Here is a 24,251-nt window from a genome sequence, read left to right on the forward strand (position 1 = left end):
ACAAGTTTATTTCTGAATTCAATGCGGAACATTTAATTGTTCGGCAGTGACGTAGAACATACATGGCAACCTTTTAAGAGCTCTAAAGCCAAATTAAATTGTGTTTTAATAAAAGAGCATGGAGCAGAAACTTCACCTTCAATTATCTGATAAAATCTATTGCAGTTAAATGTTCCATGTTCTCTACTAGAAAACAAATAAAATTGCAGATGCTGGAATCTGAAAGTTCTCCACTCCACTTTTATCTACAGTCTGCCTATGGGGTCCAAGATTATTCTCAGCTGATGACATGGGATTTTAAGTGCCCTCTAACTCTGGTTTGCTTCACCTCAAATGACAATTGCAGCAGTTTATGGGATCACTATCAGTACCATTATTTCAGGTTTGGCATATTTTACTCTCGTCTTTGGGTTAAGATCCTGAAAACATTAGCTAACAGCATTGCATATGATCATCATAACAAAGAATACCAGTCAAACACAACCTCACGTTTTTAAGAACAACTAAGGATGAGTAATTAATGCCTGTTTAGCCAATAACCCCCAAATCCTGTGTTGAACAAAAGAACATCGACTTAATCCTATGATCCACTAATATCCTCCCAAAACTGCACATCAACATGCTGTCAACATCCCAATCATATGATTAATTCACTAATTATATCTTGAATAAATTAACATCTCAATTAGTATGCAGATACACTTACTTATGTTATAAATGGTTACCTTGGAAACTTGCACCATGATATTATGTGTGATATTTGGCTTACTGCATTACTTAAGTAAGTAAGCTCAAAATTTATTGGAATCTAAGCATCATAGCAATTTTATCAACAAATAAGGAGACACCCAAATGCCAAGTTTTTATATTTTTATGGAAAGAGGGCTTTGTTAGAAAGGTCAGAATGTACCACCAATCCCGATTTGCCCTTGAGAAAGTGGTGAAGAGCTTTTTTTCTTGAACTGTGCTGGTGAAGGTGATCCCACTGGTGATTGTGTTAACTTCAGCTATCCATTCTTGTAGAAGAGGCCACAGATTTGGGAAGAGCTGTTGGAGTTGCCTGGGTAATTTCAGAGCATTTATAAATGACCCACCCTGCCAGCCTGATGTACAAGTGCTGGGGTAGGGAGTTGATAGGTGAGAGTTCGGGGGACAGTGTTGAGCAAACTATGAAACAGATGTAACAACCAAATAACAACTATCAGTTTTTTAGCTGTTGGTTGTGAGATAAGTATCAACAGGACATAACATCTCTGATTTTATTTGGAAATAGCACCTTGGGATCATTATGAATACCTAAGAGTACAGACAGAGACTTGACTTATTTGACTGACATCCATTGCTCCAAAATCAATGGCCATCTACCTTGCCCCATGAGGTAGACTCTGGCACTTTCTTCCCCATGGAGCCTGGCTCTCAGTATTTCAGCATGTTCAGCACAATGGAGAATCCATCTCAGCATAGGCCGCACTCAGCAACAGCTCTGACAGCCAGTGATGCTCCATCAGTGCACATACAGTACATGGGATCTGTGTGAAAGGTAACACTGGTAAAAAGTTGGGATTTCTTAATTGTCTTATTATTCTTATTAAAAAGCCTGAAAGCACATCCACATAAAAATAATTAAAAGTTATTGGTAGACTAAAATAGGGTACACAGTCAGAATCTTTCTCCCAGGGTGGAAATGTCAAATAGTCAAGGGTGTAGCTTTAAGGTGGGGAGGGAGATGTGCAGGGTTAAGTTTTACACAGAGAGTAGAGGTGCCTGGAATGCATGGCCAGGATAGTGGTGCAAGCAGGTACAATGGTAGAGTTTAAGAGGGTTTTAGATAGGCACATGAATAGAGAGAGAGATTAGTTTAATTTGGAATCACAGATATCTTGGGCAGAAAGGTCTGTTTTCGCACAGTATTATTCCATATTCCACGCTCTATAACTCAAAATAAATAGTAGAAGTGTAGTTACTTTTTCCTGGAAGCTGATGTCTCTCATCCAGTTTAATGAAATTACTGCATTAGTACCAGGTTTAACCTGGTTCACGCTGGGGCAGATTTCTCAACCTGATTTTCAGAGAGCTGGGAAATCTGGAGGAGCGGGCTGTTGCTGTAGGTGGGTTAACAAGTCGTGAAAAGGACATAAAGGACTGGGAAAATGTTTAAATAAGTTAAGTGAACAGCAAGAAATTGGCAGATGGGATATAATGTGGGAAAATATTAGGTTATTTTAGAAGGAAGCACTGAAAAGCAAAGTAATATTTAAACTGAGTGAGACAAAATTGCAATGATACAGCCCCAGTGCTGCTTGTGTGCATGAAAGAAATGGGGGGTATTCAGGACAACAACTGGATGGAAAGACTAATGAAATGTTGCCTTATATTGTAAGGAATATGATGTACAAAAGTAGAAAAGGTTTGATGCAAATTTACAGGACACTCGTGAGACCTAGGCTAAAGTAATGATACAGTTTTAATATCCATATTTTTGGAAATATGTGTTTGTATAGCAGGCGGTGCAGAAAAGGTTTACTGTTGACTCCTAGAATGAAAGAATTAATGTATGAAGAAATGTTGCACAGGTTGGGCTTAAGCCCATTGGAGTTTAGAAGAGTGAGAGGTGACCTTATTGAATCATACCAGATTTTGAGGGGGAATTAGCAGAGTGGATGCCGAGAGCATGTTTCCCTTAGTGGGGACATCAAGGACTAAGGGATCTGGTTTCAGAATAAGGGGTCATTCTTCTAAAACTGACATGAGGAGGAAGGAACTTCTTGTCTAAATGGGCTATGACTCCATCCCTGAGAGTTGAGTATCTGGGAGTCATTGAGTATATTCACGGCAGATCCTGAAAGATATTTGAATTGCAAGGATTATGCATAAAGAACATGAAAGTGATGCTGAAGACAGTATTAAGTCAACCATGACAGAAAAGAAAAATAAGAGAACGACACAGCAGTGATTTTACTTTAGATTTCCAGCATCTGCATTTTTTAGTTTGATTCTCATTTAGATCCACTGACATCTTTTGGAATAGGGAGCAGGCAATTGATCAACATCTGACTTTTTTATTTGTTAAGTTAAACCTAGAGTATCTTAGAAAATAATCTATTAAGTGACTTGCTCAAAATCTTGCTGCTATTGACGCTGCTGTGGATCACACATAAATAGCACTTGAAGACAAGATAGCACCTGCTGTCAGCATTTTACCCATAATAGCTTTGTCTGGTATTGTGGTTACGTGACTTTAGGCACATTGCCAGTCTTTCCCATTCTCCTGGCGTCCTCTATCTCTGCAATCTGTCCCAATCAGTGTCGAATACTTGTGGATGTAAATGAGCTTTGGAATTCTATGCCATGTGGTACTAGATAAAAATAAAAATTATCGCAGTGCATGTCCCCCATCCGAAAATAGTACACGAGAGTGGGGAGGGAGCATTCCACATTACTGTATATTCAAGGCTTGAGCTAATGCAACGGAATGCACCAGCTCAAAGAAGCAAAGAATGATTTAATTTTTCCAAGGAAACTCTGTTTTTGGAAAAAGAAACCAGAGAGACTTTAGTTTTACTAACACACCAAATACTTTCACCTCTTCCATTACCTAGTCACAACTATGTGGAGCATTTTAAATGGTTTGCTGGAAGTAAATTTCCCTTGAATCTGCTCTTGATTCTAGTTTCCTAACTCCTTAAGCAAAACACACGGACAGAATCCACTTATGTTCTATTGCCAAGCCAAAATTGCACATTTTGAAAGATCCTTCATTGCAATGAGTTACTTGCCCTAGTGAATTAGTGAAGTTCAAAGCAAACTTATTATCGAAGTGTGTATATGATCCGAATGGTAGATTTTTATTGGTTAGTGGTTTATTATTTAATAAAAAAGTAGTTTTGGTTAATGTTTATGCTCCTAATATGGATTGTCCGGAATTTTATAAATCATTGTTTGATCAGTTTCCGAATTTGAACGAGTTTTCATTGATTTGGGGCGGAGATCTTAATACCTGTTTATCTCCAGCTTTGGACCGTTCGGCTCCTTTACGGACTTTACCTAATAAATCTGCAAATTTGATTAATTTTTTCCTTTCTGATTCTGGGTCGACGGACATTTGGCGTTTTCTGCATCCTCAGGAAAAAGATTTTTCCTTCTTTTCACATGTTCATCATTCCTATTCAAGAATTGATTATTTTTTCATTGATTCTCGTCTCATTCCTTCAGTGATTAAATGTGATTATGATTCTATAACCATTTCGGATCATGCTCCACTTAAGCTTTCTATTAAAATTATGGCCAATATACCAAACAATAGACAATGGCGTTTTAATTCGCTGTTGCTTCAGGACTCGGACTTTGTTAATTTTATGAATGAACAGATTGAGCTTTTTTTTACAATTAACCATACAGAAGATATTTCGGTTAACACTCTTTGGGACACTTTTAAAGCCTATATTCGGGGTCAGATTATTTCGTATTCCGTTGCTTTGAGGAAGAAACAGAAGCAGGAGGAGATGGTAATTGTGGACAAGATTAAAGAAATTGATAAGAAATATGTTATGGCTCCTTCTGAGGAGCTATACAAACAAAGAACTGAACTTCAAATGGAACACAGTTTACTACTCTCGTCCTCGATTGTAAACCAATTAAAGAAAACAAGAAGTGATTTTTATGTTCACAGTGATAAAATTGGCAAGCTGCTGGCTAATCAATTGAAATCTAATTATGTTAAATCTCAAATCAATCAGATTTATAACCAAAATGATCGATTGATATTGGATCATGTGGGGATTAATCAAACCTTTTGTGATTTTTATTCTTCTTTATATCAATCAGAGTCTCCTCGAGATTCTAAATATATGAATGATTTTTTAGATAAGTTAGACTTCCCTCTGATTTCACAGGATATGTCTTCTTTATTAGATACTTCCATTACAATGGATGAGATTAAGAATGTTATTTTTTCTATGAATCTGGGGAAAGCTCCTGGCCCTGATGGGTTTACCGTTGAATTTTATAAATGTTTTGCTTCTTTATTGATTCCTTGGCTCTATAAGGTTTTTGAGGCTTCTTTGAAACTTGGTAAACTTCCGGAATCTTTTAATAGAGCATCAATTTCTTTAATACTAAAGAAGGATAAAGACCCTGCTCAATGTGCATCTTATAGACCAATATCTTTATTAAATGTTGATTCTAAAGTTTTTTCTAAGTTATTAGCAAATAGACTAGAAAAAGTACTCCCTTCTATTATTTCGGAAGACCAAACGGGTTTTATTAAAGGTCGTTACTCTTTTTATAATATTCGTACATTGTTAAATATCGTTTATACTCCCTCACAAAACGTTCCTGAGTGTGTTATTTCTTTAGATGCCGAGAAAGCTTTTGATAGAGTAGAATGGCCTTATTTATTTAAGGTGCTTGAAATGTTTAATTTTAGCTTGAAATTTATATCCTGGATTAAACTGTTATATCACTCCCCTGTAGCCTCGGTTCGTACTAACTCCTTAAACTCACCTTTTTTTCCTCTCTTTCGTGGTACTCGACAAGGCTGTCCTCTTAGTCCCCTATTATTTGATATTGCATTAGAACCTCTTGCAATTGCTATTCGAGAATCTTCAAATATTACTGGGATAACTCGGGGATTAAAGTCCCATAAATTATCACTCTATGCTGATGATTTACTTTTATATATTTCTAATCCTGAGAGATCCATTCCTGCTGTTTTAGAGTTATTAGCACAATTTGGTCTTTTCTCAGGTTATAAATTAAATCTTAGTAAGAGTGAACTTTTTCCGATTAATAAACATCTTCCCTTATATTATAAATTTCCATTTAAATTGATTAATAATTACTTTTCATATCTTGGGATTAAAATTACTTGTAAACATAAAGATTTATTTAAGACTAACTTTTTACCATTAATAGACCATATTACTCAACTTTCATCTAAATGGTTTCCCTTATATTTAACTTTGATTGGTCGTATTAATGCAGTTAAGATGTTTTTTTTGCCAAAATTTTTATATGTGTTTCAGGCATTACCAATTTTCGTTCCTAAATCTTTTTTTGATAAAGTTGACTCTAAAATTTCTTCATTTATTTGGCAGAATAAGAATCCGAGACTGGGTAAAATACATTTACAGAAAGCTAAGAGAGATGGAGGTTTAGCATTACCTAACTTTAGATTTTATTATTGGGCTATTAATATTCGACATATGAAATTTTGGTTACTTGACCGGGACATACTATCTATTCCTAAATGGGTAGCATTGGAATTACAATCTGTTCAGGGTTATACACTTGGTTCTATTTTAGGTTCCTCTCTTCCTTTTGATTCGAAACGTCTTAAGCAGGTCTCTAACCCGATAGTTAAATATGCTTTGCGCATTTGGTTTCAATTCAGAAAATTTTTTGATCTTAATCAATTCGGGTTAGCGATTCCTATTTTAGGTAACATATTTTTTCCTCCCTCTTTTACGGATCGCGCTTTTCAAACTTGGAAGACTAAGGGTATTTTACGGTTTTTGGATTTATTTTTAGATGGTTCCCTTATGTCTTTTGAACAATTATCTAATAAATATAACTTATCAAGAATACATTTTTTTAGATATTTACAAGTTAGAAATTTCCTAAGTACTATACTCTCTTCCTTTCCAATGCTTCCTCCTATATATATTTTAGATTCGATAATTAACCTTAATCCATGTCAGAAAGGTGCATCGGCTATGATTTATAATATTATTATGAAACTTAGGAAAGCTCCATTTGATAAGATTAGGGTAGATTGGGAACAGGAATTGGGGCTTACCATTTCTGTGGATGATTGGGGGCAGATTTTACAATTAGTTAATACTTCCTCTATTTGTGCTAAACATTCCCTAATTCAATTTAAAGTGGTTCATAGAGCACATATGTCCAAAGATAAGTTAGCGCGTTTTTACTCGCATATTAATCCTTTCTGTGATAGATGTTCGGGGCAGATAGCCTCTTTAACTCATATGTTTTGGTCTTGCCCTACTTTGGAAACTTTTTGGAGAGATATTTTCAATATTATTTCTAAGGTATTAAATATAGATATCTCTCCTCACCCTATTACTGCTATCTTTGGACTACCTAAAATTTCTAGTAATCTTTCCCCTTCAGCCCGTAGAATGATTGCATTTCTTACTTTAATGGCGAAAAGATGTATTTTACAACATTGGAAAGAGCTTAATGCTCCAACTACCTTTTTTTGGTTTTCTCAGACGATTTTATGTTTGAATCTGGAGAAAATTAGAAGTAACCTTTATGATTCTTCATTTAAATTTGAACAGATTTGGGGACCTTTTATTCGATATTTTCATTTAATGTAATATTTACCCTTCTTGTTTTTTCTTCACTGTTTTAATGGAGGTCGGGATTGAGGACGTGATTTTAAGTTTAACTCTGTTTGGTTTCAAGTTAGCCCATTGCTTTGCTTTGCTTTTAGTTAGTTGCACGGTGGGTTTTTTTTTTGGGTTTTTTTTTCTTTTTTTTTTCCATTGATATATATAAAATCTAGTATACTATTATGTTATCTTGGTTTCTTATGCTTAAATTACATTGTTTGTAGTATTTTCTTTTTGGTATTGTTATCTTTTGGAATTTTATTATACTTTAACATTGTATTAATGTTTATATGGCTTACCTTTTTTGTATACTTACTCAATAAAAAGATTTAAAAAGAAAGAAAGAAGTGTGTATAGGTCACCAAATATTACCTTGAGATTCATTTTCTAGCAGGCATTCACAGAAGAACAAAGAAATAAAATAGAATCAGCGAAAAACTATCGTACGCATAATCAACAACTTAAAAGCAACCAAAGTGCAAAAGAAGGCTAACTGTACAAATATTCTTTTAAAAATTAAGAAGTTAATAAATAATACTGAGAACATGAGTTGCAGAGTTCTTGAAAGTGAGTCCATAGTTTGTGTTCAACGTTGTGGTGAGTGAAATTTTCCACGCTGGTTCAGGAGCCTGATGGTTGAAAGGTAATAATAACTGTTCCTGAACCTGGTGGTATGGGACCTAAGGCTCCTGTACCCTCTTCCCAGTGGCAGCAGTGAGACAAGTGCATGGCCTGGATGGTGGGGGTCCTTGTTGATGGATGCTGTTTTCTTGTGGCAGCGCTCTTTGAAGATGTTCTCAGAGGCAGGGAGGGCTTTATCACTGAGAACTACAGCCAATAAGCTAAGCATTATTCTACCTTTTTTTTAAAACAGAAATACCATCTAGAAGATGAATAACAAATGTGTAGAGGTTTTCTTAGACTTGTCAACCAAAGCAGAATCAGAATCAGGTTTAATGTCACTGGCAGATGTCATGAAATTTGTTGTTTTGTGACAGCAGTATATTGTAATACATAATTATATAGTTTTTATTATTGTATTGCAATGTACTGCTGTTGCAAAACAACAAATTTCCCTACACCTGCCAGTGATACTAAACTGATTCTGATTCTGCTTTGGTGGACAAGTGTAAGGATAGAGGGTAGTGAGAAGATGTGAAGACAAGGGGAGTGGAAAGAGAATGAGTGGAGATGGAGCTATTCCCTGCAACTAAGAACCAAGAAGTAAGTAAGGGCAACTGTGAGTGATTAATCCTTTCGTTCTTGGGTTCACTCGGCCTGTAATACACATCTAGTGCAACCACAGATTAAGTAGGCAAGCCATATTCATTTGTTCATCTTCACAATTCTCTGATATGGAAAAGTTGAACAACCTTTTCAGTTAAGAGACTATTTTGTATTCATTTCTCTTTGCCTCCCTCCCTGTTGATCATTCTAGAGCTCACAGAAAAGCCCTCATCCTATCTTGGCGTAATGCTGTTCAGAAGCCTAAAACCTAATAAGCCTTTGTCTCCTTCTTTGACTCTTCACTTGTAAATGATTCAACAGGTTGGGACACATTTAGGACCATATGGTGCAAGCCATCTATGGGTAGAACAGGGAACCAGAGTATCTGGACACAGTTATACCAAGCACTAGACCAACACCTTAACCACTTGGCCACGTGCCAACACCATACGAAGTTCGCTAGTTCGAGCCTCAGCTGAGGCAGCGTGCTGTGTCCTTGAGCAAGGCACTTAACCACACATTGCTCTGCGACGACACCGGTGCCAAGCTGTATCGGCCCTAGTGCCCTTCCCTTGGACAACATCAGTGGCGTGGAGAGGGGAGACTTGCAGCACAGGCAACTGCCGGTCTTCCATACAACCTTGCCCAGACCTGTGCCCTGGAAACCTTCCAAGGCGCAAATCCATGGTCTCACGAGACTAATGGATGCCTATATATACCAAGCAATTACAGCATTTCAATTTCCCTTCATTCTATTTCTAAGCATTCTTATAAGATATGTTTGCTGCTCTTTCTTCAGCCAAAATGAATTTAGAAGTGCCTTTAGCACATGGTAGCTTTATCAGCTTTCCCCTATGTCTTGATAAGCAATTAACCTTCAATCACCGTCACAAAATCTGATCATTTACCACAGTACTTTTAAAGAAAACATATTTTACAGATTGACTGTTATATTACTTCCCACACAATAACTACATCTCCAAAGTGTTTAAATAGCTATAAAAAGCTTTAGAATATCCTGAGGTCATAAAGGGTGTTGGATAAATGCAAATTTCCCCTTCTAGTACAACACATCATCTCTGCTTCAATCAACAGTTAAACTACCAAAAGATTGAAAGTGTTGTATTTTTGCTGTCCTTAAAATATACTTTAATGGGCTTCATTGTTCATGAATAAATAAATGTACTGTTCAATGTGCAAATGAGCATACAAAATGGAATAGTTTTGGGTAAAACCTCTAATCTGTAGTCAGACAGTAATCAGGCAACAATTATCCTCAGTGTTCTGGGTCCCTTGAAGAGTGTGGCTCAGCTGTAGCTTGTACTTGACCAAGATTGCCTGCATTTCCGTATATCATCACAATACTTTGTCTCCAAGAACGCACCTATAACTTGTGCTACTACAAGGCTGATGACCTGTTTCGCACATTTTCCAGCAAGAAACAATACCTTCGGGTAAGGTACTTTTTAAATCCATGTTTAACTTAGGGAATCCTAAATACATATTACGGGACTCCTGGTTTTCTGTCAAGTTTATGAAGAATATTGGTCATTTATCCCAAGTATTTATTTTGCTTTCTACCAAGTCTCATATTTTTATAGAGTTATCTTAGCACCACAATTCAAAGTCACATACGGGAGAATCTTGGCAAATGGTGTTCATTAATTGGTTGCATGATGAAATGAAAGCATTGGCAATTTGAAGCTTGGTTAATCACCACCTCAGGACAAGGGTCAATGTGAGGATTTATGTCAATAAGGTGGCATTGGACATCACAAACACTCCCTGAGAGAGGTACCACATGATCAAATCAATCATCAGGTACGCAGTGAGCTAGTTTCCATGATTAATTATGGATCCAACACTGTCCATAAGATCATAAGATATATGTCCACTCTGAACATTTCCAACACTGTCCACTCACAACAAAATGTTCTAACAGCACTTCAGCATCTTCCTCTTAGACCGCCTTGACATGATGCTGGTTTGATTGCCTTTGAGGATGAAACTGGGGAGACTCTTCCCCACTCTGCCAACAGTTTGATTATAGTATGATTGAATAATGATTGAGGGTTCCACCAATAATTGGATGAGGCAGTCTTTAGAGGCGTTTTTGATGTGTCAAGTATTTCGCCATCATGTTTGTCAATTTGACTCAGTCTCCCATATAGAACCCATGTGCAGTATTCTAAATTTGAAGAAGTTTAAAAAAAAAATCACTGCATCAGTTGGAAGTAGTGTTTAGGTCTCTGACTGACAAACAGCAAAGAAGTGACAGAGCAGGTTTATCATTCACAATGGTTACTTGGGGAGATGCCATGAACAGTGAACATTGATAGAAATGGAGCACAGTATCACAGAGCGAATAGTCCACTGTAATGTTACCAGTGGAGGTACAGGAAAAGATGAATCAACTGGTGCTATGTCAATGGAAATGTTAGGAATTACAGATTTACAAATTAAAAATGACAGTGTTACTGATCTATTGAATGTTTAGACTGGAGGGGCAGAAGAAAAGGGTAAAGGGATCCCAAGTCTTATTCTGTGTTGGAGAAGTGTGAGTAAAGAGCAGAATATTGGAGCAGACATGATTAGTAGCCCTGGAAGAGAAACAGTAGCAGAGAAAAATAGATGTTGAGAACAGAATCAATCAGGTTTAGTATCAGTGGCATATGACATGAAATTTGTTATTTTTCAGCAGCAGTTCATTGCAATACATAGGGAAAGAGCTATAAGTTACAATAAGATGTATATATTTTAATAATAAGTTAGTATTGCAAAAAGAGAGGGAAAGAAAAACTGAGGAAGTGTTCATAGGTTCATTGTCCATTCAGAAGCGGAAGAAGAGACGGAGGGGAAGAAGCTGTCCCTGAAACGCTGAAGCAATAAAACAACGGTGGAGATAAGTTGGGAGAATGGAAAAGCGTTCTCACAGGAAGCAGATGTTTCAACTGGCAACACCACTGCTTGGTTTATTCAATCTCTCCAAGTCTCCAGCCTATCAGAGATCCCTTATTTTGTTCTTTCCATTCAAAGTCAAAGTAAAAGTAAATTTATTATCAAAGTACACATATATCACCACATATTGCCTTGATATTCATCTTCTTGCATGAATTTACAGGAACATAAAGAAATACAATAGAATTTGTGAAGAAAACTCTGCATAAATAAAGATGAGCAAACAGCCATCAGGAGCACAGGCCCCATCAAGGGCACTGGACACAGTGGATGACCCCAGCAGATTCACAGGTGAAGTGTTGCCTCTCCCAGAAAGATGGTTTGGGGCCCTGAATGGAGGTGAAGGAGGAGGTGAAAGAACAGGTGTGGCAGCCTGTCTGCTTGCAGGGATAAGTGCCTAGAGAGAGATTAGTGGGGAGGGACGAATGGACAAGGAAATCATGGAGGGAGCAATCCCTGCAAAAAGTGAAGGTGGGGAGGTAAAGATATGTTTTGGGAGAAGTTGAGGAGAACATGAGATGTAAAGTCCTTGAAAGTGAGCCTGTAGGTTATGGAATCAGTTCAGAGTTGTTGTTAGTAAAGTTTGCCAGTTCAGAAGCCTGATGACTGTAGGGTAATAACTGTTCCTGAATCTGATGGTGTGAGACCTAAGGCTCCTGTACCTCTGACTTGCTGGTAGCACCAAGAAGGGAGCATGGCCTGGATAGTGGGGGTCCTTGATAATGGATGCTGCTTTCTTGTGGCAGCACTCCTTGTAAATGTGCTCAATAGTGGGGAAGGTTTTGCCGGTGATGGACTGGGCTGTATCCACAACTTTCTGTAGGCTTCCATTCCTGGGCATTGATGTTTCCATACCAGGCTGTGATGTAACCAGTTAGGATACTCTCCACTGTGTACCTATAATAGTTACTTTCTACAACTTCGAAATTTTAAATTCTACCTTTTGCTATCCTGATGAACAGCCATTGACCTAAAATGTCAATTTTGTTCTTCTCTCCACAGATGTTTCCTGACCTATTAAATTATTTCCAGTTCTTTCTGTTTTAATTTCTGACTGACTTTTCCTTTGTTCACACTTAGTGAGTGTAAAGGAAGACAGGGTTAGCAAACAACCTCCATTCAGGGCCCCTCCTTTTCCTGTCCTTGGCCCTTTCCACCTAACGTCTCCCAGCTTCTTACTTCATCCCTCTTCCCCCACCCACTTGGCTTTACCTGTCACCTTCTAGCTTGTCCTCTTCCCACCACCTTATTCTGCTATCTTCCTGCTTACTTTCCTTTCCTGATGAAGGGCCTCAGCTCAAAATGTCAACTGTTTATTCATTTCCATGGGTTCTGCCTGACCTGCTGAGTTCCACCAGCATTTTGTGGATGTTGCTCTAGATTTCTAGCATCTGCAGAACCTCTTGTGTTTATGTTAGCAAGAAACTGTTTGAATAATCCTGATGAAACAACCTATCATTCAATAAATAATGAGCAAAGCCAGATCTTATATGTTTAACATATAAAATCACTGAATAATGTGAGAAGAAATCAAATTCCATTTTATTGCAAGTGAATAGTTCAGGGACTGTATTCCCTTGACTATCACTTAAAAGGAGAAAACAATCCTTCACTTGTGTCACATCCTGCAACAATCTCTAATTAAAGCTTTTAATTATTAGCTTCAGTCACAGTCACTCAGCAGGAGCGCTGTCTCACTTTCCGTTTAACTGTTAAAGAAAATGTTGCTTTCTTACAGCCAGCAGCATTCCTTTATCAAATGATGTGACATTTAATCATCAAGAAAGTTTTCCCAAGCTCGAAGCTTTTCCTTAAAGTTGTGAAACTTGTCACGGTTTGAACTTCCAATGCTGCTATCGCAAAATGATCAGTGCTTGAATGCCGTACATCTGGCCAGCTGAATTGCTGGTCTTTCTGTTCCCTCCCACCTTAAAGTTCCACAGTAGACTCTACCCTCTTCCAACAGGAGAGCTTGGTTGCACTGTCAGCAACTAGAACTGGATTCTCTAGAACACCTTTCTCTCCTTCTCCACTGTTCATCTGGGATTGACAAGTACAAGAAGGTGATGATTTGTTCACTATCCTAATATAGCAACAAGACTAAACCTTTCCTCTGGCTATTTCGGGAGGAAAATGGAGTACTTTCTTCCTGCCTGGATTAATTCAGCTTTAACAACACTCAACACACTCTGCACCAATCAGGGTAAAGCTGCCTGTTTGATTAGTACCAATCCACTATCTGAAACTTTCATTTCCTTCTCATTGAGCGAGCACCATCTACGAAAAGTACTGTGATTACTCACGTGGATGATTCTGATAGTACGACCCAAAAGGCATCAAACGTTAGGAGGAGAAGGCAGGAGAATGGGGTTTGGAGGGACGATGAATCAGCTATGAGAGAATGATGGAACAGGCTTGATGAGCTGTTTGGCCTAATTCTGCTCCTATGTCTTATGGTCAGACCTGCAACCATGTCGACATCAGGAAGGATCAGGATAGCTCCTGATTCACTCCTGAAGCTGCACAGCATCCAGATTTGAAATCTGGAACACCCTATTTGAGAGTTATTGACATTGAGTACCTTCACCAGTGTTTCACGGAAGTGGCTCACTATTACATTCTGTAAAGTAGTTGGGAATGAGATATAAATACTTGCCAATGGTGGTCAAATCCCCACAAACAATTCAATGATTTTGTTTTTGTGAAATGCAAATTGCAGACTCTACCACAAGAAAGGTTCATCTGGATCCTGTGGCACTGTATTTCTACGTTTCCTTTGGGAAATAGGATCTTTAAGAATGCAGCCAAGCAAAGAGTCTAAATGGTGTAATGAAATGAATTCGTTTCCTATGAAGCAACAGCCTATTAGAGTAAGGGGACCAGGTCATGATATGCCACTGGGAAAGAATGATTACATTGAATTTCTCTATTCTGGTAGGCCCTGGATTTTCAGTCATTATGTAAAATCAAGAAAAAATTATTTCATGGAGCCACAGTTGCTTCCCCTTTTTAATGTTCTTAAAAAACAAAACTATTGTAGATGTTTGTTTATATTAAATCCTTCATCCTTGATGTTATATGTATATATATAATCTAAACGCAATTACCTTGCTGACAGAAGAAAAGATTCAAGGATGTGCTCACATTCTATTTTGAAAAACAGCAATTACCCACTGACTCCAGGAGTACCCGACTCATGATGGCTTGAAGTAGGGAAGGGGCAACCAGAGTCGTAATTAGAACCTCGAGTCCATGTTTTGGGAGCACATTGATATGGGTGAAAGGAACACACCACCTCACAAGCTAAACACCCACCCACCCTGTCAAATACCTCCTGCCTGTCTATTGAAGAGTCTGTAGTTCTAAATTTTTAATATTTATATCTTTTTATATTAACGACAGACAGTGTGGAGTAGCCCCTTCCGGCCCTTCGAGCCACGCCACCCAGCAATCCCCCAATTTAATCCTCGCTGAATCATGGGACAATTTACAATGACCAATTAACCTACCAACTGGTACATCTTTGGAATGTGGGAGGAAACTGGAGCACCAAGAGGAAACACACACAGTTATGGGGAGAACATACAAACTCCTTACAGGCAGCAGCGGGAATTGAACCTGAGTCACTGGTACTCTAAAACATGCTAACCACAGCGCTACCATTAGCATTTGTAACCTCAGTATCACAGATGGGAGTTGAAGCAAGTCATTTTTGATCCTGAGTGGTTGCCTAAAAAGGAACCTGAATAAACTTTTAAATCAAAATTGCTGGTGAACGCAGCAGGCCAAGCAGCATCTGTAGGAAGAGGTGCAGGCGACGTTTCAGGCCGAGACCCTTCGTCAGGGCTAACTGAAGGAAGAGTGAGTAAGGGATTTGAAAGTTGGAGGGGGAGGGGGAGATCCAAAATGATAGGAGAAGACAGGAGGGGGAGGGATAGAGCCGAGAGCTGGACAGGTGATAGGCAAAAGGGGATACAAGAGGATCATGGGACAGGAGGTCTGGGAAGAAAGACAAGGAGGGGGGTGTAACCCAGAGGATGGGCAAGAGGTATATTCAGAGGGACAGAGGGAGAAAAAGGAGAGTGAGAGAAAGAATGTGTGCATAAAAATGAGTAACAGATGGGGTACGAGGGGGAGGTGGGGCCTTAGCGGAAGTTAGAGAAGTCGATGTTCATGCCATCAGGTTGGAGGCTACCCAGACGGAATATAAGGTGTTGTTCCTCCAATCTGAGTGTGGCTTCATCTTTACAGTAGAGGAGGCCGTGGATAGACATGTCAGAATGGGAATGGGATGTGGAATTAAAATGTGTGGCCACTGGGAGATCCTGCTTTCTCTGGCGGACAGAGCGTAGATGTTCAGCAAAGCGGTCTCCCAGTCTGCGTCGGGTCTCGCCAATATATAAAAGGCCACATCGGGAGCACCGGATGCAGTATATCACCCCAGTCAACTCACAGGTGAAGTGATGCCTCACCTGGAAGGACTGTTTGGGGCCCTGAATGGTGGTAAGGGAGGAAGTGTAAGGGCATGTGTAGCACTTGTTCCGCTTATACGGATAAGTGCCAGAAGGGAGATCAGTGGGGAGGGATGGGGGGGACGAATGGACAAGGGAGTTGTGTAGGGAGTGATCCCTGCGGAATGCAGAGGGGGGGGAGGGAAAGATGTGCTTAGTGGTGGGATCCCGTTGGAGGTGGCGGAAGTTACGGAGAATAATATGTTGGACCCGGAGGCTGGTGGGGTGGTAGGTGAGGACCAGGGGAACCCTATTCCTAGTGGGGTGGTGGGAGGATGGAGTGAGAGCAGATGTACGTGAAATGGGGGAGATGCGTTTAAGAGCAGAGTTGATAGTGGAGGAAGGGAAGCCCCTTTCTTTAAAAAAGGAAGACATCTCCCTCATCCTAGAATGAAAAGCCTCATCCTGAGAGCAGATGCGGCGGAGATGGAGGAATTGCGAGAAGGGGATGGCGTTTTTGCAAGAGACAGGGTGAGAAGAGGAATAGTCCAGATAGCTGTGAGAGTCAGTAGGCTTATAGTAGACATCAGTGGATAAGCTGTCTCCAGAGACAGAGACAGAAAGATCTAGAAAGGGGAGGGAGGTGTCGGTAATGGACCAGGTAAACTTGAGGGCAGGGTGAAAGTTGGAGGCAAAGTTAATAAAGTCAACGGGTTCTGCATGCGTGCAGGAAGCAGCGCCCATGCAGTCGTCGATGTAGTGAAGGAAAAGTGGGGGACAGATACCAGAATAGGCACGGAACATAGATTATTCCACAAACCCAACAAAAAGGCAGGCATAGCTAGGACCCATACGAGTGCCCATAGCTACACCTTTAGTTTGGAGGAAGTGGGAGGAGCCAAAGGAGAAATTATTAAGAGTAAGGACTAATTCCGCTAGACGGAGCAGAGTGGTGGTAGAGGGGAACTGATTAGATCTGGAATCCAAAAAGAAGCGTAGAGCTTTGAGACCTTCCTGATGGGGGCTGGAAGTATATAAGGACTGGACATCCAACCTTCCTGAAGGGGGATGGAAATATATAAGGACTGGACATCCTGATGGGGGATGGAAGTAACCTAGCTATGCCTGCCTTTTTGTTGGGTTTGTGGATAAAGGTGTAGCTATGGGCACCTGTAATCCTAGCTATGCCTGCCTTTTTGTTGGGTTTGTGGAACAATCTATGTTCCGTGCCTATTCTGGTATCTGTCCCCCACTTTTCCTTCACTACATCGACGACTGCATTGGCGCTGCTTCCTGCACGCATGCAGAACTCGTTGACTTTATTAACTTTGCCTCCAACTTTCACCCTGCCCTCAAGTTTACCTGGTCCATTTCCGACACCTCCCTCCCCTTTCTAGATCTTTCTGTCTCTGTCTCTGGAGACAGCTTATCCACTGATGTCTACTATAAGCCTACCGACTCTCACAGCTATCTGGACTATTCCTCTTCTCACCCTATCCCTTGCAAAAATGCCATCCCCTTCTCGCAATTCCTCCGTCTCCGCCGCATCTGCTCTCAGGATGAGGCTTTTCATTCTAGGATGAGGGAGATGTCTTCCTTTTTTAAAGAAAGGGCTTCCCTTCCTCCACTATTAACTCTGCTCTTAAACGCATCTCCCCCATTTCACGTACATCTGCTCTCACTCCATCCTCCCACCACCCCACTAGGAATAGGGTTCCCCTGGTCCTCACCTACCACCCCACCAGCCTCCGGGTCCAACATATTATTCTCCGTAACTTCCGCCACCTCCAACGGGATCCCACCACTAAGCACATCTTTCCCTCTCCCCCCTCTGCATTCCGCAGGGATCACTCCCTACACAACTCCCTTGTCCATTCGTCCCCCCCATCCCTCCCCACTGATCTCCCTCCTGGCACTTATCCGTGTAAGCGGAACAAGTGCTACACATGCCCTTACACTTCCTCCCTTACCACCATTCAGGGCCCCAAACAGTCCTTCCAGGTGAGGCATCACTTCACCTGTGAGTCGACTGGGGTGATATACTGCGTCCGGTGCTCCCGATGTGGCCTTTTATATATTGGCGAGACCCGACGCAGACTGGGAGACCGCTTTGCTGAACATCTACGCTCTGTCCGCCAGAGAAAGCAGGATCTTCCAGTGGCCACACATTTTAATTCCACATCCCATTCCCATTCTGACATGTCTATCCACGGCCTCCTCTACTGTAAAGATGAAGCCACACTCAGATTGGAGGAACAACACCTTATATTCCGTCTGGGTAGCCTCCAACCTGATGGCATGAACATCGACTTCTCTAACTTCCGCTAAGGCCCCACCTCCCCCTCGTACCCCATCTGTTACTCATTTTTATGCACACATTCTTTCTCTCACTCTCCTTTTTCTCCCTCTGTCCCTCTGAATATACCTCTTGCCCATCCTCTGGGTCACCCCCCCCGTCTTTCTTCCCGGACCTCCTGTCCCATGATCCTCTCGTACCCCCTTTTGCCTATCACCTGTCCAGCTCTCGGTTCTATCCCTCCCCCTCCTGTCTTCTCCTATCATTTTGGATCTCCCCCTCCCCCTCCAGCTTTCAAATCCCTTACTCACTCTTCCTTCAGTTAGTCCTGACGAAGGGTCTCGGCCTGAAACGTCGACTGCACCTCTTCCTACAGATGCTGCTTGGCCTGCTGCGTTCACCAGCAACTTTGATGTATGTTGCTTGAATTTCCAGCATCTGCAGAATTCCTGTTGTTTTTGTTTAAACTTTTAAATTATATCTTGTTATTCGAAAAAATGCTGAAAAGTAATCAGCTTGTCATGTGATTAAATTTTTTTTGACTGAACTTTTTTTCAGTTGAGCCAGAGAGAGCTCAGTACCATCTCCACACCTGATACTATACACAGAGCTATGCGGGTCCTTGCATACTTAATAAATGAGTCTCCCCTTGGGACCAGCTAGGTGGCATCGTCATGAGCTGAGAGAACGTACTATTGATCTAAATATGGTTCTGGCTGGCAATTTGGTCTTTATTTCTTGATTACTGATGACACATAGAGGGTAACCTGAAAGAACACAAAGAGAATCTGCAGATGCTGGGAATCCAGAGAAGCATACACAAAATGCAGGAGGAACTCAGCAGGTCAGGCAAAATCTATGGAGAGGAATAAAGCGTTGAAGTTTGAGCAACTTGCACCAGTTCCACCTGAAGAATAATCTAGTGGTGTGAATTGACAAGCTTATGAACACGTCTAATTGTCAACTGGTTGAGAATCAGGCAGATATACTGTTAGTGAGGCACTGCATTATCTCCCAGGTGGAAATTAGAAATCGGCTCCTTCAGGTTGTTATAGCCAGAGTGGTAGTGGGCAAAAGCCCCCAATACCATGCATCCCAAATAGCCTCTGACAACCAAGTCCAGCTTCTGGCCTTCACATGTGGCTTAGCGACTAAGCCCAGTGGAACTGTTTCTATGACAGGGGAATGGACTGGCAGATCACTGGCGCCTTAAAACCAGCTGAATTGGACAGATGGGGCTCGTCAACTGTGGTTGGTAGTTCACCGAGGAGAAGGGAAACTTTGATCTCAAACCTCTGCTGCCTTGCGGTCATACTTACTCATGGGAAAGGCTTCGGGAGCAAACCCCAAGGAAAAATCTAAACCTGGATGCCCTAAGACAGTCCTGCATTGAGTTCAATGCTTACTGGCCACTAGTAGTAAACTGTATTGGTCTCTACTGTACCTTTGGGTTCATCAGCTGTGTGGAGAAAGGGAGCCTGTTGCATGCATAACAGCTTGCTCTCCATATCATACTGCCCTGTCCTGTGTACTGGATTGTGCGTCACGTACACAGCTAAGGCACAGCATCCAACAGGGGGGCCTCAGCTTTGGAAGCTAGTCCGATGATTTATTAAATAATAAAATAATTCAGATGCTTGTAGGCAGATAAAGCTTTCAAGTTCAGGATTTGGTTTGTAATGTTAGAACAACTGTTGCACATTAGTGTGTGGTTACAACATTTGATCCTGAGAGTGAGAGGCTTTAATTGTGAAGAGGGATAACAGAAGCTGCTGCTTTATTCAGAAGAACAATCAGCTACAAGATAAGACCTGTGAGAGGGGTTCAAAGGTGTTTATAAATAGAAGCAAACTTTTTCCACTGGTAGATATATCAGCAACTATGGGGATAAATTTACAAACGTCATGGAAAAGGTAGCGGATTAAGAGATGTTTCAAAGCAGGGGTTTGCTGTGACAAGGAATGTCTGACCAGAAGTAACAGGGAGACTGAATTCAAACAATATTTTGAAGAGGAAATGGATTAGTTGCTGAAGGACAGAAATGTAGAAGGTTTTAGCAAATTACTGGTGGCCGAAGCAAAATGGGGCTGTTCTTTTACTGGATGCGATCTGAATTGTTTCTGGGAAACTCTGTCACTTTAAGGGCTGATTAACATTTGTAAAATGAGACAAAATTATTTGCTCTCAAGATAGGTTTCTCCAGTCCAACAAGTGAAAAAACGAGGATTGCTTTGAATGTAACATCAAAGACTAGTGGAAACAGAACAAATAATAATAGTGAATTTAATAAATATTTGAAAAGGGAAAATTTGCAAGGCTGTGGGAAAGAATTGGGGAAGTGGAAAAAACTGGATACTTCTTTCAAAGAGCCAGCACAAAGAAAACGGCCAAATGGCTCCAGATTCAAGTGCATATATTTATAAAATGTACATAACAACCTAAATATTTAACCAAGAAATGTGCTGCATTGCCTTAGGTCACCACGAAATACTGGATACTGAGAGTTTTCTGGCGAGGATTCAGCAGCTGTGCTTTCCCATATCAAATACCATATCACTATTTCCACCCATTTCGACTAGCAGACAGGAACTTGGTTCAAGCAATAGTTCAAAGAACAGTCGTTCAGATACTGTAGCAATGATGAGCTGTGCCTGTGCCCACAGATAATACTCTGTTAACTGATCTAGGTGATGTCACCATTAACCAAGCTAAAATGCCAGCAAGCAATGTCCGAAGTACTTCTCACCTTTCCCCGGTCAGAACTGAATATTGCTTATTTAAATTTCCTTATAAACATTCAGCTGAGGAATGCTGATCTTCATTTCATAAGCAGAGTGAAAGTGACCTTCCCCCTACCCAAAAACTAATAAAAACTTTTCTCTATAATCCACTATGATTACACAATGGGATACAAAACTGTAATTAATTGTTGAGACAACATTTAGAGATAAATTATAGTATTGTGGCGGCCCGCACACGCAGGACTCGAACCGCCATCGGGAGCTGCAGGCACACGGTAGCGCGTTTGGAACTACCCGCTCAGGGCGGACCTTCCGGGGATAGTCTGACGTCATGTCCACCCCGCGGGTCGCAGGGGCCCATGGGAGGAGAGATTGAAGCGCGCGATTGTGAATCAGTAACGGCATTCTGAGTTCAGCTCTCTCTGCCTCCGTGTGTTTCTTTAGTAGCACGTTTGCGCGCGACTACAGTATCATCAGTAAACACCTTTCGAATTTCTGCCCTTTATAAATTCATAATAAATTTACAAATAGTGAAGAGAGACCTTCAGAGTCTGCATTATAGGTTTTGCAAACTTCTAAAATATTTCATTGTTATTTTATTTTACCGTTTACTTTGTCTTGTTAGAACAATCCATTCAATTGATGTTTCAATGGGTAAAAATTGTTGGAGAGTTTGCAATGTCAGTGCTTTATCTGATGATGAACTGAACCTCTGGCCCTACATTCATCTCTTTGATGGCCTAATTTCCCCTCTGTAACATTACCTGTCGTTACCACTGCTTCAACCTGTTTGCTACTAAACCCCTTAAGACATGCTTTTATTACTGCAGCTTAAATTAATCTGAATCCTCATTCACACTATTTATCCTCTGGCTCCCAGTTCAGTTTGTGTTATTATTAAAATTAACAGCATCATATTCAAATCTTTGCAAGTCCCAACTCAAGTTTGACATCTGTACATTTCTGCAAACTTGGCTTCATTTCTTTTACTTCTTCATTTCTTCTACTTTTTTCACGCCAGTATTGGAAGTTGTGCCTTACATTGCCTGCCTAGATTCTGAAAATGACTCAGCAAATCTCTCTGTCTATTTATCTCTTTCCTCCCTAAATCTACCTCTTTCATTCAAATCTTAGAGACTATTTCTAAATGTGGTTTAGTGTTCATTTTTATCTGGTTACCTCTGTGAAATCCCAGAATACTTTGTCCTGTAAAGAGTTACATTAATGCATCTTGTTTTTGAGAGTAGTTTCCGTTGTTCCTCTCCGTGCCTTGCAGCACGTTGGGTGACAAACTTGCCATTTCTTTAGCATTTTTGTCTGTTTTTTTTAAACGAGGCCAACTTGTTAGCTCAATGCTTGGCACAGATGGAAGGTGTGCAAGGAGCCAACCAGATTCGAACCCAAAACCACTCGTCTTGAAATCCAGTGTGGTTGCCACTACATCTACAGCCAGCAATTTTTAAGAGTAGGGAGCCACATAAACTTCGGTGATTTTGAATTTTTTAAAATACTTATTACAAAGTTTCAACTATTTCTTATGATAAAACTGAACCACCAAATGCCAATGCATGTACTGTTATATCTAAGGTGGTACTCAACATTAGTTGTGATGTACTTGAAATTTTGAATCACTGAGAAATTCCACAAGAACTAAACACTACTCAGCATTTCTGAACATTGAGTAAGCTTTGACTGCTTTGGACTTATATAGTGGTGCTAGAAATTTTGTGAACCCTGTAGAATTTTCTCTATTCTTGCATAAATATGACTTAAAATGTGATCAGATCTTCACATGTCCTAAAACTAGATAAAGAGAACCCAATTAAATAAATAACACAAAAATATATACTTTTTCATATATTTATTGAGAAAAATGAACCAATGTTACATGTACTTGTGGAAAAATATGTGAACCTCTGGGGTAATGCCTTCTACAAAAGCCATTTGGATAATGAGATGAGATTGGAGGTCTAGGTTATAGAGGAGCTCTGCCCTATAAAAGAGGTACACGAAGTCAGGTTACTGGCAGTACCTGTGCTTCTCTAGAAAGATCTCTTTATGTGCACCATGCCTCGATGCAAACAACCTTCAGGAGGACCTTAGAAGAAGTATTGTAGAGACGTATGAAGGTGGAAAAGGCTACAAAAGTATTTCTAAAGACCTGAGTGTTCAACAGTCCACAGTAAGAGAAATTGTCTACAAATTGAGGAAACACAGTACTGTTGCTACTCTCCTGCAACCTGCAAAGATCACACCAACAGCACAACATGCAAAGCTGAAGAAATGGTGTTCATGGAAGGACTCCATGGAGGAAACCATAGCTCTCCAAAAAAAAACATTGCTGCACCCCTCAAGTTTGCAAAAGACCACCTGGAGGTTCTACAACGCTTCTGGGACGACATTCTGTGGATAGGTGAGACAAAAGTTGAGCTTTTTGGCAGAATTGCACATTGCTATGTTTGGAGGGAAAAGGACACTACGCACCAATACCAAAACCTCATCCCAATTGTGAAGTATGGTGGAAGGAGCATCATGGTTTGGGGCTGCTTTACTGCCTCAGGACCTAAACAGCTTGTTATCTTTGAGGGAACTTTGAATTCAAAATTGTATCAAGACATTTTACTGGTGAATGTCAAGGTAGCAGTCCTGAAGCTGAATAGAAGTTGGATAATGCAACGAAACTATGATCCGAAAGACAAGAATAAATTAATAAATGGTTTAAAGAAGATTTATGTTTTGGAATGGCCAAGTCCTGACCTTAATCCTATAGAAATGTTGTGGGAGGACCTGAAGCAAGCACTTTATGCAAGGAAGCCCACCAACATCCCAGAGCTGAAGTAGATTTGTAAGAAGGAATGGTCTAAAATTCTTCCAAGCTAACGTGCAGGACTGATCAACAGTTACCAAAAAACATTTGGTTGAAGTTATTGCTGTACAAGAGAGTCATACCAGTTACTGAAAGCAAAGGTTCCCATATTTTTTCAAAATACATGCAATATTAGATTATTTTTATCAAATAAATGAACACGTATAATGTTTTTTGTGCTATTTAATTGAGTTCTCTTTATCCAGCTTTAGGATTTACGTGAAGGTCTGTTCGCATTTTAGGTCATATTTATGCAGAAACAGAGAAAATTCTACCCGGTTCACAAACTTTTCAGCATCACTGTGTTTACTTTAAACCAAATGGACACTGCATATCACCTCAAAGAGATCCAAATCG

The 24,251-nt window shown here is 40.2% G+C and overlaps 1 protein-coding gene across 1 annotated transcript in view; it reads right to left on the bottom strand.

Moving 5' to 3' along the window:
• Positions 1 to 24,251, bottom strand: part of synpo2lb (synaptopodin 2-like b) — a 54,994-nt gene that overhangs the window by 28,053 nt on the left and 2,690 nt on the right. The gene's annotated exons all lie outside the window — the stretch shown is intronic.

Source organism: Mobula hypostoma, chromosome 18, assembly GCF_963921235.1.
Source record: "Mobula hypostoma chromosome 18, sMobHyp1.1, whole genome shotgun sequence".
Taxonomy (NCBI): Eukaryota; Metazoa; Chordata; class Chondrichthyes; order Myliobatiformes; family Myliobatidae; genus Mobula; species Mobula hypostoma.